Below are 14,104 nucleotides of genomic sequence, written 5' to 3'. Positions count from 1 at the left end.
GTTTCTTCTACAACTTTGTAGATCAGGTCGAAACCAGTCAGGCAACGTGGAAATTTTCTTGAAATTTGATTTTCCTTGGGATTTATTAAAGTTATTAAAAAAAAATTTCAAAAGCTGCTTTGACTTTAATTCCTTATATACATATAAGCATGTGATAGAGGGGGTCCATGCTTGTAAGCTTTTGTGTAAAATCCAAATGACACCATGATGTGGACATTGACTTGTGTGCAAGGGTGAGGTGTCCTCTAATAATGGTGATAGATTCCAAATCTTGGTGATGCAGGTGGAACCCAGGTGTAGTTGGAGGCTAGTCCTTTGAAAAAATCTATACACTCACTCAACCCCTAGGTGTAATTCATTTTCATCTTCACTAAGATAACCTATCCCTTGTACCCTTACATTGACATCCCTCCTAAGAACTTATTTTTCTACTTGCTAGAGTTATCATAACTGAGAAGCAATGTAGCATACCTAGTGCTTGAAGAGTAATGTAGGGTTTAAGCTATAGGTAAGGCTCTTGAAAGGGGTTTCGACTAAATTTTGTGGTAGAAATCCGGTTTGTAAAAAACCCGGATCATTAGCCCTTGCCTTAGGCTAGAGGCATTCATGCCTCTAGCTTACTAATGATGGTCCAATAGAGCAGTGAGGACTGCACCCCCTCATTGGTGGCTCTTTGTCGAATGATTGCTCTAAAGTGTCCCTAATTCTTTGAAAATAAGGCTCGAGTCACCATCCATTTACCCTTGTCTTGTGAACCCTCCCATCCATGTTACCTAGCTTATAGTTGCAATTTGGATATCTCCTTATGACCATGAATGGCCCTTTCCACTCGATCACAAGTTTAGCATTCTTTTTGTTATCAAAGCGGTTATCATAGCGTAGCAGAAGTGATCCTTCCCTTATGTGTTTGCTAGCCAGCTTATTATTAAATGCCTTCCTCCTTTTTTTAGCCTGCATAGAATAGTGTTGGACTGTTGCTTCTCTGTCTAACTCTAGCCTCTCTAGATCCAAGATTATTTCCTCTAACTTCTTATCTTAATTCTTCTCTCGACTGGCTACTAAAACACGTAAGCTGGCTAGTTCTACTTCTATAGGAAGCAAAGCCTCTTGGCCATAAACGAGGTGAAATGGAGTATAGCCAAGTGAGGTTCTGAATGAAGTCTTGTAGGTCCAAAGAGCTGCACTCAAATTTTTATCCCAGTTCTTGGGGTGCATGTGTACTTGCTTGGTAATTATATTACAAATCAGCCCATTCATCTTTTCGACCAAACCATTACACTGTGGGTAGTAGGGAGTAGAATGCTTGCGCTTGATTTTTAGCTTTTCCATTAGCTCCCCCTCTAGATTAGGCCTAAAACCAAGACCTTGATTAGAGATAATTTCTAAAGGTGTATCAACCTGCAACAAATGTTTTCAAACATAATTTTTTCCACTTCTTGGGATTTGATCCTACTAGTTGCTGAAGCCTGAGCCCACCTCGTCATGTAGTCCACACCCATTATGATGTATTCCTTGCCAGACTGAGTTCGTATGAGTGGTCCTATTGCATGAATCCCCCATTTCTCAAATGGGCCATATGTAGTTATGGGATTTTATTCTTCATGCACTAGCTTTCTTGATCCGGCATTTTTGGCAAGCATCACAAGTGCGGCACCAATGTTGCACATCTTGATGCAAACTAGACCACACAAAACCGGCTTGGAGCATCTTTCTGCTGGTTATTTCTTGAGCAAAATGTCTTTCACAAACCCCCTCATGTCAGCTCTTAATCACATCCAAAATCTCCTTTGCTGTTGGCACCCTTCTAAGCACTGCAATCTTTCCTTTGCAATACTACACATCATTTATCAAGCGGTATTTAGTGGCCTTAGTAGCCAATCACCTTTTCTCACTCTTATTTATATGTGTAGGTGCCTCACCATGCTCAAGAAAATAAAGTACATCTTGTAGTTAAAACTTACCCTAAAACAAGGGGAGCTTTACTGCAATGATGCCTACCATTACCTCTTTCAATTTTTCAGTTGCTAGAGCATTTGCGTCATTGTTTGTACACCTTGGCACAAAATAGATTTGGGCTTTCTGTAGCTTCCTCATGAGAGTTTTAGCTTTTCTCATTTTCACAGCTAAGTTATAATTTTTACAAGCCTAGATTCCTTTCATTTGCTTAACAATTAGCATAGAATCCCCAAAAACATTAAGTCGAGTGACACCATGTGAGAGACACCACCTCAAACCTAAAAGCAAGGCTTGATATTCTACCTCATTGTTAGAATGGACATCCTCTAAGCTGATACATTCTCCATAGAGTTTGTCACCTTCGGGATTGAACACCACTATTCCTGCTGTCGCTCTGTCTTTAATACAATTGTAGGCCCCATTAAAGTAGAGGGCATGGGCATTCTCCACCGGTGGTGGGTCCTCAAGAGGAGGTGTCTCCTCTTTTACCTTTCCCTTCTCTTTTTTCTTCTTTTGATGGCATCTATGGGTCAACAAATCAGCTAGGCATGCCCGAGTAGAGTCCTCCACCTTGAAGGTATAGTCAAACTCTTGGAGTTGTATCACCCACTTAGTAATTCTGGTTGAAACATCCATGTGCTGTAAGGCATAGGGAAAATGCTCTTTTGTCGTGATCATTGTGAACGGCCTAGGGAGAAGATAAAGACGAAACTTTCTTACAGCAAACATTAGAGACAAAACCATCACCTCCACCATCTTGTACCCTCGTTCTGATGCTGTTATTACTCTGCCAAAAAAGTAAACCGACCTCATTAGGCCAATTTTAGCATCCTTTTATATGAGTGCTGCCCCTAGAGCATCTTTCCCAAAACTCAGGTTGACAAAAAACTCTTGATCCCAGCAAGGCTGTAAAATTATGAGAAAGGTATTGAGAGCCTTCTTCACCTCGTAAAAGCACCTTTCACTTTCGTTACTCCATATGAGCTTCTCAGAGTGAGTCAACTGTTGTAGTGAAAACACTAATTGGGAGAGGAGATGAATGAACTGCGCCATATATCGCACCTTCTGAATGAAAGAGGTTAGTTACAATAGAAGATGGTGACGGCATCGCCAATAGGGCCTTAACTTTGTTTGGATCCGCTTCAATGCCCCTCTCACTTACGACATACCCTAACAAAGCTACACTACTTTCGCCAATACGACACTTTTCATGGTTTAGCTGCCCTCCCATTTGTGCGAGGCGGTTGAAACCTTCATTCACCTTCCCTAGATGTAGAACCTTAGAACTAAAAATACAAAAATCATCAATAAAGACCCTGATGGACTTACCAAAATATGGCTACAAGACATAATTCATGAATCGCTAGAAGGTAGCTGGGGCATTTCTTAATACAAATGGCATTACTTTGTAAGCAAAACACCCCCAAGACATGATGAAGGTGGTCTTCTGTTGATCCTCCTCAGCTATTCGGATCTGAAAATAACATGAATACCTATGTACCCAGAAACGGCGTTTCGGCAAGTCCAAAACGGACCGGCCATTTCGGACCGGGACGGAAACGGGAGCACGCCGTTTCGGGATCTTGCGGCCCGCCGGCCCCGTTTTGCGTGGTTATCTAGCGCCGTGATTCTCCTTCCGCACTTCGTCTCGCTCGCGCAACTCTTCTTCTTCCCCAGCTCGGACCTACAATAGCCAACTCCCGTCTCCTATTCAGTCTTCCTCTTCCTCTTCCTCTTCCTCTTCTCCTTCTTCTTCCTCTTCCTCTAAGCTCTTTTTCTTCTCCTTCTCCTTCAGACTTTTTCTTCTTCTTCTTCTTCTTCTTCTTCTTTTTCTCCTCGTCCTTCTCGTCCTTCTTCTTCTTTCTTCTTCTTTCTTCTTCTTTTTCTTCTCCTTCTTCTTTTTCTTCTTCTTCTTCTCTTTCTTCTTCTCCTCCTCCTTTAATCCATGACCTAGGTCCTGACTCCTAAAGGCTAATCATATTATGGCGCCAGACCCATATTGGAGGCATGTCACTTTAATCAAGGGATACGAGGGCTCCGGCGGGTCAAAGAAGTGGCGGTGCAACTATTGTGGATTGGAAAAATCGGGGTGTAACGTGCGTGAAAGACCACTTGGCTTGTGTTCCCAACAAAGACATTGGGCCTTGCGCAAATGTGGTGGCAGAAGTAACAGTAAGTCTTCATCTTTGGCGCAGAAAACGTATGGGTATTGAGCTAGAAGAGGATGAATCAACACCATATGGGGCTAATGAAGCATAAATGGCGCAAAGAGAGGCTAGTGGATCTAGTGACGCTAGCCAAATTGGAGGTGCCAATGGCCCATAAAAAAGAAGTGCATCTATATTCGTATCGGGTCCAAGTGTAAAAAGGATCCCATTGCCATCTTCTAGTGGTGGTGGGCAAAAGGGCTCCTTGCATGGTGCAAGTGTCCATGCAGGACTTCAGAGGTAGGCAATTGTAGAGGCAACTAGGAAACTCACACGCTTATTTATTCGGTGTGCTATACCTTTCAATGTGGCCACTACACATCAATGGAAGAAGACAATCAGGTCAGTAAGCCGCATAGGGTGTAAGTGGGAAGGTCCATCCGCAGATGCATTACGCACACGAGAGCTTCGAAAGGAGAAAGCATCCATAGAGGCTCAATGGGAGCCCTTGAAGGAGACATGGGTGAAATATGGATGCACAATTTTATGCGATGGATGGTCAGATATGCGCCGAAGGAATGTTTACAATGTTTTGGTGTCTTCATATAAAGGCACCATGTTCATTAAAGCCATCGATGCCTCTACCTCAGGTTTTACCATCACAGGAGCTTTCATTTGGGAGCACATGCGACAAGTCATTATGGACATAGGAGTCCAAAATGTAGTGCAGGTGGTGACAGATAATGGAAGCAATTGTGTGTCTATGGGACGTATGATTGAGGAGTTTCCTAGCATAGTATGGACTCCATGTGCATCCCATTGCCTTGACTTGCTTATTGAAGATGTTAGGCAAATATCTTGGGTGGATGACATTTTCAAGACGGCAACAAGCATGATAAGATTTGTGAAGAAGAGGCCATCCATCACAAGCATGTTTCGAGCCAATAGCACACTTGAGCTATTGAAGCCCTTCACCACTCGATTTGCTTATATGTTTATTGTATTGGAGAGGTTGATACGGGTCCGTCCAAATTTGATATGGACCATTGCATGCCAGGAATGGCTCACATAGAGTGAGAGAGTCTTCAAAGGCTCTTGCTTTTAGACACAATATTTTAAATGAGAGTTGGTGGGTTGAGGCAGAGGCATTGGTGAAAAGTCTCACTCCTATACTGTATTGCGCATCCCAGATATGGAGGGGAGTACTTTGGGGCTTCTATATGAGTATATGGATAAAATTAGCGAGGCCTTGCTTCGCAACAGCTTTTTGCTCCAAGATAAGTAAGTTTTTGTTTAACTTTTATACGTGTAATTATTTGGTATTAACGACTCCTTGATGATTGATCATTATTTTAACATCTAAGTTTTTAATATATTTTATCTATAGGGTTGATGAGATTCGTGTAGTGTGGAATGCACGATGGGATTGGTTCCATAAACCAATCCATGCTGTCGCACATATTTTGCATCCCCTTTGGCGTAGCGAGGAGTAGTACAGTAGCGAGGAGTTAGAGGAGGGCTTCATGGAGTACATGAGGCACCTCACAGGGGATAATATAGATATGATGAGAAGAGTAGAGGATGATTTGTTGGCATTCCGCAATCATTCTTTTCATTTTGGTCGATCCACAGCTAGGCTTCGAGAGACACAGCTTCAGCCTGTCTCTTGGTAGGAGAAATACGGCAATTGTGCTCCTACTTTGGTATGTGACTGGTGACTTTTATATTTTGAATCTTGATTATCTAATGCATTATGCAACCTAGATAACAAGTTCTGTAATCTATTGCCCACTCAAATGTTGATTTTATGGCATGCATATTAGCAATTGCTAATTACTTAACCTCAATCTTTTAAATTTGAATAGAAACTCATTGCCATTCGGGTCCTCTTGCAAGATTGTAGTTCAGGGCATGCTGAGAGGAACTGGAGCGGAAGAAGTTACAAGGGCAAGGTTGCATGGAGGATTGCAAGAAGCAGTGGCTTTGCACCGAGCTCTCTTGTCCGTCACGTTGCCCCGTCAGATCATCGTGCCCCGCCTGTCTAATTGTCGTGCTCCATCCTGCCCCGCCCTGTCTAATCGTAGTGCCCCGCTGGTACAGCGCCATCGCTAGGGACATCCCCCTCGCCACATCGACATGAACAACACCACTCTCCTCGTCATCACCTGCGCCCCATCCCTCTCGCCTTCGCCAGGGCCCCCAACACCGCCAGCTCCCTGCACCACCACATGTGCCCTCGCTTCGCCTGTGCCCGCCCTATCCGCTCCGCTTGCCATCGAAAACAGAAATCTCCCCCTTCGCCATCGACACCCCTCCTCCCCTCTCCAATTGCTCCCTCCCCCTGCAGCAACTCCCCATCCAGTAGCACAGCAATGTGATAGGTAGGTTCTCCAAGAAGGAACGCGCAATGAAAACCTATGGTCAGAGGTTGGCGCACTCAGCAAGTGCCCCCAGTCAAACACCTTGCGCGTAGTCCTCTTTGAGGAGCAGCTCTTAGCCGTCCGAGCTAAAAAGCTGGAGCTAATGGAAACAATGATTTATGGTCAGGTAGTAGGATATTCCCTAGCCAGGGCCCAGCTTCGGGACTGGCTTCACTCCACGTTGCACATCGGCACAATGCAGATCATGGAGGCGGTCCTATTGGGCCAAGGGATCTTCATGGTCCGCCTCAACTCGCCAGACGCAACTCGTGAGCTACTTGCCACTTCACCTTATGCATCCACGAAGGGGGTCATATACATGGTCCCTTGGTACAATGGCTTTACTGTGGAGGCATTTGCACTCCACAACAGGTTTCTTTGGCACCTGGTCACCCTTCTTTTCCCCGGCCTAGCGATTGAGTATCGCCAGTTGATGGAAGACTTTGGATGGCTCTTCGGCACTGTCCTTTCCGCGTCCTTCGCGGATGCAATGATAGTAGCAGGAGTCCCAAAGGTACGGGTGGCAGTGAAAGAGGTCAAGAATATCCCACAGTTCCTAGAGATTGAGGTAGGTGGGCACTCCTTTAGGCAGCAGGTCATTGTGACTGGGCAACCAGGGCAGTGCCTGCGCTGCCATGACTTTGGGCATCAGGCAGTTGTTTGTACACGTTTTCAGAGCCAAGGCGGCTTCGCCCACCGGTCCGCAGGTGGACGCTGACGGTTTCACATGGGTCCAGAGATGACGGAGAGGGAGACAGCAAGGGGGGGCACAGCCAACTCCTCAGACCCAGCCTCGTCAGCAGGGTGTTGGTAGGCGAGCGATCCCCTCTCGGCAGAGCACTCCACAACCCCCCCTGTCCGCCCCACTCGACAGGATCGCAGCCCCTCACATTCTCCACCTGTGCCACAGACTGCCTCGCTTGAGTTCCCACAGGTTCCCCCCCCCCCCCCCCCCTTCCAACATCCGCTATGCATCCCCAGCCATCCCACGATGTCTCGATCCTCTTCCCACCCATCATCCCCTCTACTGAGCACCCCCCCCTGATCCGCACCTAGGTTAGGTGAGCCCCCCTAGACCCAACCTCCCTCCTCCCACAGGAGGTGATGAGCCACACACACCTACCTCCTCTGCACACCATCAGTCTTGCCCCTCCCACACAGCCACCAGCTCATCCGCCCCTGCTACCCGCCACACTTTCTCGAGATAGACATAGCTGTTGCCACGAGAGTTCTTCCACAGTGGCCCATGGTCCTACCTGCGAGTTGCGGAGCGCGGAGAGTTCCCACTACCTTTAGAGGTGGGGATATTCGTGGTTCGTAAGTCAAGGAGGGGCAAGGTCCACCTACTAGCACTACCGGATGGACCAAATTATGCCTTTTTTCTTCAGTCATCTTACTCAGAGGAGTGGACGACCACACAGATTGAGGAGTTGAAGAGTTAGGTGGCGGATCACATCTCCCAGTGAATGGGAGATGAAGGATTAGCACTGTTTGTACAACAGTGGCCAGGTTGCATGATGGACATTAATTGGTGGGCTGGCGCCAACATCCCACACTTGAGCATTATCTTTCAAGCCCCCCCACAGTGGAGAGCGTCGAGGGACGTGACCGAGTGGCCCCCGGCACAGGTGGCCCGCTTCTTTCAGTGTACAGAGTTGCGATTTTCAGCATGGCTGATGGATGCATTGATAGTACCACTTGGAGCATCTATCATCCCTATGGTCCGGCGGAGGGCCACCATGGGGGACTGGAGTTTACCATCTAGACTGGCGGCAAAGCGCACTTGCATGCCTCACAGTCTCTCCTCCTCATCTGCAACATCCACACCGAACAGATGCCTGTTCGGTCAGTCACAGGTTTTCCCATGAGCTTACATCTTGCATTCTGGAATGTGAACAGTCTCCACTACAGTGGGGCACGTGGCTCCAGGAAGTTGATTGTTCGGTAGGAGTTGCAGCCTGCCCTTCCCGGACAGATCGACATCTTGCTTCTGTAGGAGCACAAGCTCACCCTCGCCCAGGCTCAGCAGGTTGGGAAGGTACTTTCGGACAACTCGCACACTTACTGGGAGCACGCCATAGGTGCCCACGGCAAGAGTGGAGGTGTATGCACCTCTATTGGCCCGAGTCTCACTACTTGTGTACGAGACTACGGGACGATAGTGGCAGGAAGGGTTCTATGGATGAGACTAGATATTGGGGACCAACAGGGCAGAGGAAGAAACTACCAGGGCATGGATGGGGGGGAGGAGCAGGAGGCATGGGAGGTCTTTTTGCTTGCAGTCGAAGCACGTGATGCCTGGAAAGACCCTGCCTTCCACAGGAGGGAGAGGTCGTTGGACTTCTCCTGGGAATATAGGCGGCTAGGTGGAGCCTTGCTGGAGCGGTTGGACATGTTTTATGTGGGAGAGTGGGAAGGCTCTCGTGGAGGCCAGATTGAGCAGTTGGCAGGCACCACGTTATCCGATCACTGCCCCGTTCTCTTGACACTTAACCCCCCAGCATCTGCCCTAGATACACGATCCTGTCAGATCCCTGACTCGATCTATAGGAGGGAGGAGGTGTCGAGACAGATAGAGCAGATTTGGACCAGAGAGTGGGACAGGAGGGACCGGATAACAGAGGAGGTTGCAGAGGTCCTAGTGGAGTCAAGCAGAATCTGCCAAGAGGCAGCCGTACAGGCCAGGCAGTAGTGTTGGGAAGAGGAAAGAGCACTCCGGCAGGACCTTGTAGCCACACAGAGATTATTGCAGGAGGCACCAGGGGACTCTACCCTCCACGCACGTCAGCAGCCTCGTGCAACCTCCTCTGTTCTCTTTCCGCACGTCAGCAGCCTTTTGGGCACGGAAGGGGGACACGATGTGCAAGGAGTTCTTCCAGGTGCACCAGCTCCGCACCGTGGGAGAGCAGATACGCAGGCTTCGGGATTAGTATGGGAGGACCCGTTCTAGCCCTAATGAGGTGATGGAGATTGCCACCGACTATTACACGCGCCTTTTCCAACAGGAGACAGCTTCAACTAGAGGATAGAGATGCAGACAGTAGGTATGGGATCACATTCCGTCCCTGGTCACAGAGGAGATAGGACACTCCCTCATAGCCTCCTTCACAGAGAAGGAACTAGAGGAGGCTTTCCATACGTAGGATGGGTAGAAATGCCTGGGGGAGGATGGCCTCTCTAAGGCTTTCTTCACTACCTATTGGGAAGTGGTGAAGGACCCTCTACTGAGGGCTTTCTAGGAGATCTTCACCTCAGGACAGATGCCAGGGAGTCTCTTGGCAGGCCTTATCAGTCTTCTCTCCAAAGGGGGAGACCGGTTGGAGCTCTCCCAGTGGAGACTGATCACTTTATTATTAGTGGCCTAAAAGGCACTGGCAAAGATGATTGGTAGGCGATTACGCCCCGTGCTTCCAGATATCATTCATGACACAGAGACATGCTTTGTCCAGGATAGGAGCATCCTAGACAATGTATTTACATTCTTTGAGGCGACAGAGTGGGCTCAGCACAGTGGGCAGAGACTGGTAGTATTACTCTTGGATTTCGAGAAAGCTAATGACAGGGTGGACTAGGATCTCCTAGAGGGTACCATGGTGAAGTTGGGATTCCCCCATGCTTGGATTCGCGGGGTTTCCGGATTGTACAGATCGGTCACCAGTAGGGTTCTCATAGGCGAAGGCGAGGGGAGGAGTTTCGGTTGGAGAGATCGGTTCGACAGGGCTGTCCCTTGGCCCCATACTTGTTTCTACTCTTCGCAGAGGCGATGTCTCACTTCCTCAGGTCACGTGTGAGCGGATTATGTGGCCTCTGACTTCCAATGAGAGAGGAGACTGAGTTGTTAGACTCAGAGTACGCAGACGACAGAGGCCTCTACATAGAGGACGATGAGGTGATGCTGGAGAGAATGAGATTGGCTCTTGACGTGTTCTGCATTGCAGTGGGAGCGAAAATCAACTGGCGAAAGTTGGTTGGTTTTCTCATAGACCCGGACTCGAGCACGGAGTGGGGCGTCCACCTGGGATTTAGATGACCGTCCGATACCTAGGGTTCCAGGTGGGACTTGACATTACTCCTACCCAGCAGTTTCTTCGTGTCCTTGATTCTATTCGGAGGAAACTGACCTATTGGAGCACGGTTCGCCTCTCACTAGTCTGCCGAACCCTGATGGTTAACTAGGTTCTCCTAGTGATGGCCTGGTATATCACCTCGTGTTGGTGCTTCTCCTCATTGTGCGTAGGGCAGCTTCGCTGCCTAGTGCGGAATTTCCTTTGGTTTGGGTCTGATGGTTCCAGGGACTCCAGGGCCAAGGTGGCGTGGGCGACCATCATACGACATCGATCAGAGGGAGGGCTTGGAATCATAGACCCAGAGTATCAGAGTATGGCCCTCTTGGGCAAGCTAGTTGTCCGCAGTCACACACAAGGCGGGCAGACCTGGAAGGTCTTACTGCAGGAGGGCCTTCATGATTGTAAACCGAGGCTTGGCAGTGAGTGGAGGCCGTCCCTGAGATGGATCTTCACGTCAGCCCAGATCACCCCCCCCAGATCACCTTTCCTTCGGAGCCTACTCCACGTGTGGTAGGGCCTCCGTAAGGCCCTAATCTAGAGCCCCCCAGGTTGCCAGGAGGAAATAGACCGTCAGCCGGTGATCTCGAACCTCCAGGTCAAAGATCGGGAAGGGGCACAGATAGGTGAGCGCCTCCACATCCAGTGGGTTGGGTGGGAGGCCGGCCTGGCTTGTTCCATCAGGACATGGCGGGAGGTGTATAGGATGGCGGATGAGGAGGTGCTGTAGTGAGTACTAGGTTGCGTGAGAGGAGTGGAGTTGAGGAGAAGAGAGATAGATGCAGCAATACCTCCGGAGTGGCTTGCCCCCTCGATACAAGAGCCGATAGAGCCCGGGGAGGTATGGGCAGCTAGGTTCTCTCTAGCAGGCATCCCCCTTCAGGTGGCAGGTAGAGTGGGTGGCGCCCCCAAGGGGACCTTCCTCGCCGTTCAGGAGGGGGGACGTTTGGCCCTTGACAGAGGGCATCAGGATGAGGGGATTGCCACTCTTTTGTGGAGGAGGATTCGGGTAGTGGGTCTTCAGAAGAAGACTTGGCGACTGGACCCCTATGTTTTCTGGAAGGAGCTCAAGGAGTAGCGCCTTTGGATCTGGGAGGGCAGACCACTTGATGAGCTGGAGTGGGATCTAGGAGAGTGGCTATGGCCGGTCTCTGCGGTCGCCAAAAAGCCACCCAGGTTCCTAGAGTATATTGCCAGGATTGGTAGACATGTACTGATGCAGGAGGATATGGACTGGGTGCCGTCATGCAGCATGCACTGGGTGGAGCACAGCATCACGGAGCCCTTCCAAGGGACCTTCTGGCGCCGCCTATGGGATAGTTGGAGGCCGAGGAGGGTGTCGTATTTTTTATGGTTGGTGGCACATAGAGGCTTGGCGGTGGGAAGCTGGCTTGCCTAGATGCAGAAGGAGAGAGGTTGTAAGCGCTGCATACAGCAGCCTTTGGAAACCCCAAAGCACTGCCTTTGGTCTTGTGAGGAGGCGCAGCTCATGTGGAGAGGAGCATACCGTATTCTTCGACGTATAGCGCCGAGCCTTGGGTGTATCTCATGGGGAGCTTTCTGTTGGTAGGCAGTCAGCCAGGGCCGTCACCTTTTGTATGAGGCCGGGATGCAGGACACTATATTCATGATCGAGGCAGGGTCATGCGCAGTGGTCGGTCTGGAGACTCTACCCATCCGCTAGGTACTGGAGTCCACAACAGACCGCTCGGAGGTATGGGAGATCATAGGGAGTCTTACTAGATGGCATATTTGGAAGGCGCGATGCCAGGTGGCTTTTAGCAGAGAGAGACTTTTAGCAATTGCGACCTTAGCAGAGCTATGGACCTCCATCATCCATTCCCTCCGCAGCCGATGGGATCAGATGCAGGGCAAGTCTAGGGCGAGTCAAGAGCTCCGTGGCCACTTCATGTGTACCTGGGGCGGCTAGGGTTTGTTCTTTGTGATGCAGGCACGTAGCCCCATTTGGCGATATACCCCCCCTCCCCCTCCCGCCCCCTCCTCCCCTGCCATGGCTTCTTGCCCCCATCCCCCCTAGACCGCCTTGAGAGGCTTGTATACATGATGTATTGGTGACTCTGCTTCAGCTCAAGCTAGTCTTTTGAGCATGAGTACTTTGTTGTAATCAGCTTTTTGAGTAATATAATCAGCCACATTTTACTTGCAAAAAAAAAAAAGAGAGAAACTGGAGCACATGTGCCCTCTTCCACACCAAAAAGAGAAACAAGCTCACAACTGCCCAATTGGAGCGTTTAGTGTTTTGCCATTGTAATCTCCAGTTTCTTGAGAGGACCGCTCTGTCCCCTGAGCCTTCACAGGTAAATTGGTAATGATTAGTATTATGTATAATTAACTTTTTAACCTTGAGTCCTTGACAGTTAACATTGCTAATTTACTTGGAAGTTGGATTGTAAATTGTGATATGTATGAAGTTGGAACATTGAACATATTGAATCTCCTCTCATATGATATATCTTTGTCTCGTTCACCTTTATAGGTGAATGTTGATAAGATTGATATAGAGAAGGTGCGTGACATTCCGCAGATACCACAGGAGGAGCGGGATATCTACTCCATGCTCTATGAGGAGCTATCGGCACCGGTGCATGAGACTCGTGCACAGAGGAGGGTTAGAGTAAGAGCCATACGTAGTCGTGCATCACAGGCAGAGTAAGAGCTAGAGTCTGAGGATGAGGCTGAGGCTACTTCATCAACTTCTCGATTAGGGACCTCGGAGTCGGACAAGGAGATGGTGCATAGATCCTCAGAGTCCAGATGACTCGTGATATACAGGAGTCAGTTTAGCAGTGCAGAGTCTAGACTAGAGTAGTCGGTTGTTCATTGATGTTGATACTTATAGCCTCACTGGACTTTGGAGTTTTGACAGATAATAGATTATTCACATGACATAGTTACTATCATTGTATCTTGATCCCACTTATTATGCATCTTGATTCTTGTTCCATTGTTTTTAATGTCAGTCTTTACTGCTCTTTAAAGTTTAGATCATAGATTATTCATCAGTCATAAATTCTAATTCATTTTGTTACCTTATATTTTGAAAATTGAGTCTTAATTGTGTCAACTTGTCTTAAGTTTCAACCATTGAGTCCTCAGTCTTGACTCCTTAATCTTCACTTGTGAGTCGTGACTCTTGACTCATGAAATGTGTAATGAATCATGATTTTAATCATATGACATGAAGACTCGAAAGTTTTGTATGAAATTTGAATGCATGTTGTTGTAGATATTGATATATTTACATACCCACATATTACTGTATTTTTTTTAGTGTACAATCCGAAAGGCCGTTTTCCTATTTTCAAAATTTGGCCGAAACTCCGAAACTCCGGTTTTTCCCATTTCTGTTTCCCCCGTTTCCGAAACTCCCCCGTACTATGCTGAACACCCATCACAAATAGTGTATCTCTCATGCCCAGCCACCTCGTTGAGTATTTCATCCTGAAAGGGAAGATGGAAGTGATCTCTCTTTGTTGCAGCATTTAGCGGCTTGTAG

At 48.3% G+C, this 14,104-nt stretch overlaps 1 protein-coding gene and 1 pseudogene across 1 annotated transcript in view; both read left to right on the top strand.

Annotated features, from left to right (window-relative positions):
* The window catches only part of LOC148015138 (S-adenosyl-L-methionine-dependent methyltransferases superfamily protein), a 133,535-nt gene that overhangs the window by 105,582 nt on the left and 13,849 nt on the right, over positions 1 to 14,104 (top strand). The window lies entirely within an intron of this gene.
* On the top strand, positions 5,281 to 13,548 carry LOC148015139 (uncharacterized; annotated as a pseudogene).

Source organism: Lygodium microphyllum, chromosome 24 (genome assembly GCF_053477565.2).
Source record: "Lygodium microphyllum isolate KBCC chromosome 24, Lygodium_microphyllum_v1.1.10, whole genome shotgun sequence".
In the NCBI taxonomy this organism is placed as follows: Eukaryota; Viridiplantae; Streptophyta; class Polypodiopsida; order Schizaeales; family Lygodiaceae; genus Lygodium; species Lygodium microphyllum.
The sequence above is the reverse complement of the archived record's forward strand: the minus strand, read 5'-3'. Positions and strand labels throughout refer to the sequence as shown.